We start from the raw sequence: 5,743 nt of genomic DNA on the forward strand, positions 1-5,743 counted from the left end.
CTTGTACAGAATCCTGTACTGCTCTTTGAGACATATCTGTTCATGTCCCTGCACCACAAGGATCACCGCGATTCACCAGCATATTCTGAAGTGAAATTAGACACACGCAATAACCCAGGTAAATAGTGCGGTGAGGAAGGCATATGGCGTACTGGCTTTTATTGGTAGAGGAATTGAGTTCCGGAGTCCTGAGGTCATGATGCAGTTGTATAAGACTCTGGTACGGCCGCATCTGGAATATTGTGTGCAGTTTTGGTCGCCATACTATAGGAAGGATGTGGAGGCATTGGAACGGGTGCAGAGGAGGTTTACCAGGATGTTGCCTGGTATGGAAGGAAAATCGTATGAGGAAAGACTGAGGCACTTGGGGCTGTTTTCACTAGAGAAAAGAAGGTTTAGGGGTGACTTGATTGAGGTGTACAAGATGATTAGGGGGTTAGATAGGGTCGACAGTATGAACCTTTTCCCGCGTATTGAGTCGGGTATTACAAGGGGGCATAGCTTTAAATTAAGGGGGAGTAGATATAGGACTGATGTTAGGGGTAGGTTCTTCACTCAGCGAGTCGTTAGTTCATGGAATGCCCTGCCAGTAACAGTGGTGGACTCTCCCTCTTTATGGGCATTTAAGAGGGCATTGGATAGGTATATGGAGGATAGTGGGTTAGTGTAGTTTAGGTGGGCTTGGATCGGCGCAACATCGAGGGCCCAAGGGCCTGTACTGCGCTGTATTCTTCTATGTTCTATGTTCTATGACAGGGAGCTTTAGGAGGTGGACAAGTCAATGTTAGGGTGTAACCCAGAAACGTCGATTTCTCCACCTTCTGAAGCTGTTTGACTTGTTGTGTTCTCATACTCTCTCGTTTGTCTATTTTGGATTCGAGCATTTGCAGTCTTTTGCAGCCCCATCACCCAGTTCAAAGCCTGCAGCTGCAGAAAAGAAACGTTAGATCTCGAACGAATGGTCAACGCTCTTCGTTTCCAACCTCAACAGTCATTTTTCCTTTCAAAGACACGAAACTTCGACATTTCCAACTCCTAATGTTACCTGGTTTATTGTGTTTTTCCACACTCCTGCCTGTATAATCTTGGCAGCAAAACATGTTAGCATTGCTACAACCTGACATTCTGGACACGGTGTAAATGTCTTGCATTGCTAATTCCATTGGAATGTGGCCACAATATTTCTGAACATGGGAGTTAAGGAGAATCTGTCTGACTGTAACATTTTGATTTTGTTTTCTCTATGCAATGAAACATCATGAATTGGGATGAGAAAAACGGCTATTCCAGGAGTGCTCTGACAACCAACAAGACCTGATTGTGGTCATATCTCTCATGTCTGTCTTATTCCTCATACACCGAGCCATCTTGCACTTCCCTCAACCAAATCTCTTGGTTGCCGCTACCCCAACAATTAAGAATGACTAAAAAACATAGGACTGCCGACGGAACAATATTGGAACATGGGAATTAGGAGTGGGAGGAGGCAATTCTTGTCCACTGCATCATGTCATATGAGCATGGCTAATCTTGTCCCGGTCTCAACTGCATTTTTCTCTTTGATCCCGACAACTCTTTACCCTGCTTTTCATCAGAAACATATATATTTGTTTGTTCGTTCTGTGGATTGACTCTGCCTCCAGGACACATTTCGGTAATGAATTAGATAGATTGATAATCCTCTTGGAGAAGTAGCTTCTCCTTATCTCAGTCTTGAACAGACCTCCTCTCACTCTATGTTTATGACGACATGCTCGAGACGGTCCTATAAGGGGACATCTTTTCAATGTCCACCTTATGTCGGAAAAGTCGATTCTCCTGCTCCTGGGATGCTGCCTGACCGGCTGTGCTTTTTCAGCACCACACCCTCGTCACAAATCTAAGGTAGCCCGTTCTTGGATTAGTTCCATGGCATGTTGCTTTCAGAAATAATCCTTCATACACTATATTAATCGTTCTTCGAGGCTACCCTTGCGATATTGATTAATTGAGGCACAATGCATGTTCATTCCATGGTTGTGTCCTTGTTCCAAGCTCTCATTATTTTCTACATCAGAATTATATTTGGTGGGGTAGGGGGGAGGGGGGCACAGTAGCTGAAAATTACTCTTCCCAAGTTATTTATTTCCTTGCTTTTTATCTGTACCTCTACTCATTTTTGTTTTGTTCCCTGATGCCAATATCATTTCTGAGTACAATCTTGATGTCACCCTTAATAAATATATGAATTCCACCTCCTGTACTTTCATGTCTATCCTTCCGGAATACTGAGTGCCCTTGGACATTTAAGTGCCCAGTCCTGATCTTCCTGTAACCATGTTTCAATAATCCCTGCCAGGTCATACCCAGTTTTCTCAGTTTGTGCTGTCAGCTCATCAATTGCATTCGAAGTATTGCGTACTTCGAGGTACAAGATTTTTAAAATTGTTTCATTTATTTGTCTTTCCCCTTTAATAATTTGTTGTGCACTAGCTTCTTAATCTCACAAACCTCACACACTCACATCGCCCACACTGTCCATCCTTATTTGTAAATTCCTGGCAAAACTACACCACACCTCCATCCTTTATTCGGACACAATTCCTTCCCGCACCATATGAATTAGACTGGCTGTACCTGATCTTCTATTCACCTCTACCTTCCGCTCAGTATCTGACCTGCTACATTGATTCCCACCCTCCTGGTTTATTAGTTTACTCCACTTGACTTGCACTAGCAAACCTTCTGACAAGAATGTTGGATCTCCTCCGGTTAAAGTCCAAACTGTCTTTTTTGTACAGGTCCCATCTATCCTGGAAAGGATACCAATGGTACAAAAACCTGAAATCCTCACTCCTGACTAGCTCTTTAATCTTATCTTAAACTACGCTATTTTCTCAATCCTTAGATCTTTACCATTTGACATGGGAAGTAATCCAGAGATTATAGTGACTTGTCCTCTCTCTGTCTGTCTATCTCTCTCACTCACAATCTCTGTATATCTATCTATCTATCTATCTATCTATCTATCTATCTATCTATCTATCTATCTATCTATCTATCTATCTATCTATCTATCTATCTATCTATCTATCTATCTATCTATCTATCTATCTATCTATCTATCTATCTATCTATCTATCTATCTATCTATCTATCTATCTATCTATCTATCTATCTATCTATCTATCTATCTATCTATCTATCTATCTATCTATCTATCTATCTATCTATCTATCTATCTATCTATCTATCTATCTATCTATCTATTTATCTATCTATCTATCTATCTATCTATCTATCTATCTATCTATCTATCTATCTATCTATCTATCTATCTATCTATCTATCTATCTATCACACACACGCACACGCGTATACAGACAAATATATAGACACATATAGATAGACACATCACATCGTAGAAGAATGCCAGTGACCTTATAAATAGTCAGAAACATAATTGGAATGAAGGACTTAGTTAAAGGAGGGACAACGAAATTGGATTAATTCTTCCTGGAGCAGAATAAAGACATGAACAGATTGTTGTGCGCAAAATTAGGAAAAGCATTTGCAGGAAAAAACAAGAATAGTTTCATTTGGTTAGCATTACAGCATCTCCGAGTTCCAGTTTCAAGACTGTCTGGAAAAAGAGCTCGGGGTGAGATAAGGAAACAATTCTTTACTGAGCCAGGTGTTAGAACGTTGAATGCACTGCTTCGGAGAGTTGCGGATGAATATTCAAAAGAGAACAGGATATATATTTCGAAGTTATGAGTTTAAACGTCTCGAGGGTAGGGCTGGCAAATGGGAGAGCTTGGAAGACGTTCGGAGGTGAGGCACACACAGTAGCCCAATGACCTCCTCCTGCACATTAAAGTTTTGTACTCTATCATGTACAGATTCTACTGTAATGAACATGAAGTCGTATACTGCACCATTAAGCGAGTATGAATGCTGCTTTGCACTGAGAGCTTTTAGACATCTGTCATGTGACTAACGAGTGGTCTCAGAGGGTATTGGACAATTGAAAATATTTAACATTTATCTAAGAAAAACGACTTGAGTTTTCGGTGTTATGTCCATCCGAATTTAACCAATCAGTTTACATTTTGCCCCAGGATACTAAAACCCAATCGAGTTTGAATTTACAGTTTTAATAACATCAAACCAATGAGAAGTTCCGACCTTTGGGGGACACAGAAGCCGGCATTTTGAGAGTTAGTCATAGAGTGATCACCTGTAAATGTCAGGGTATCTGCCAGGAAAATACTGTTTTGACAAACATTCGAATTTAGTCAATCAGTTTAAATTATGCCCCAGGATACTAAAGCCGATTTGAAGTTGAATTTATTGCTTTTGCCAACCTCAAACAAATGGGACGATTCGATTTTCGGGGTATAAAGAAGCCGGCAGTTTGACAAGTTTGAGAGAGACCAACTACCATCTAGAGAGACAATGCCATTCAAAACACTCTCTCCCAATGGTACCTTTTTCTGATGAAACATCATTTTCCCAATTAAAAAGGGACTTAACTCGAGAGTCCGGCCTCCATTTTCAACAGAGCACCGAGGAGAGTAGGATGAGAGCAGAGCGGGCTGTAGGTCTGTTTTTTTCGCACTTAACAAGCGACTTACCTCAAAGTTGGGCCTCCATTTTGAATAGACCGGCGAAGAAAGAGGGTGGAGTGAAGCGAGGGCTACCGGGTAGGTCAGTTTCTTGCCACTTTAAAAACAGGATTTATCTCGAGAGTTGAGATTCCATTTCGAATAGACGGGTGAGGAGAGAGGGCGGAGAGAAGCAGGGCCCGCTGGGAACAGGGAGGGTAGAAAAAGAGGCGGGGATGAAGCATTGCCAATCGGAGATTGCATCACAGTTACAGAAATGAAGGTTGTCGAAAAAGGTGTGTCGACTGAGTCAGTAGGGGTGGAAGTTCGGAACAGCTATGGAGCAGTCACCTATTTGGCGGGTGTCTGCAGATACCTAAAAGCCGTGGAGAGTCTGAAGAACGCATAGGTTGGCAGATTTTTGAAAAATACAGATGAAGCAGAGTTGTTTTTAATGGTTACTTTAACTTTCCCAATATTGACTGGATCCACCTTCTTGCAGATGATGTAGGTGGAACCATTTCTGTCAGGTGTGTTCAGGAGGTCCTCCTTACTCAGTATGTCGACAGACGCCGAGTGGAGAGGCCATTTTGGATTTGGTGCTTGGCAATGAGCCAAGACTGGTGTCAGATGTCACGATGGGAGAGCACTTTGGTGACAGTGACCACAAACGCCTCACATTTGTCTAAGTCTTGTAGAGGGAAAGGAGCCGTTTACAACGGAAAATATTTAATTGGGGAAAAGGAAATTATGAGCCTGTCAGGCAGGAGTTACGAAGTGCACATTGGGAACAATTGTTCCACTGAAAGGTCAAAACAGACACGTTGAGCTTGTTAAAGGAGCAGTTGTTGCGAGTAATGCACAATTTCTTTCCTCGGACAGAGGCAAGAAGCAGTAAGATGATGGAGTAATGATGACGAGAACAGAGGAGGTTCCCGTCAAAGGGAAGAAGGTTGCTTAGGTAAGGTGGAGCAAGCAAGGATCTCGCACAGCTTTACAGGATTACAGGCTTACTGGAAATGAGCTCAAAAATGGACTGAGGAGAGCAGAAAGGGGACACGAAAAAGCATTGGAAGGAAGGATTATGGAGAACTCCAAAGCATTTTACTCATACGTGGGGAATAAGAGAATGATCAGGGAGAACTCAGGGCCGGTCA

The sequence above is a fragment of the Chiloscyllium plagiosum genome, unplaced genomic scaffold (assembly GCF_037043375.1).
Source record: "Chiloscyllium plagiosum isolate Xiang-an unplaced genomic scaffold, Cpla_swu_hap1 HiC_scaffold_42, whole genome shotgun sequence".
NCBI lineage: Eukaryota > Metazoa > Chordata > Chondrichthyes > Orectolobiformes > Hemiscylliidae > Chiloscyllium > Chiloscyllium plagiosum.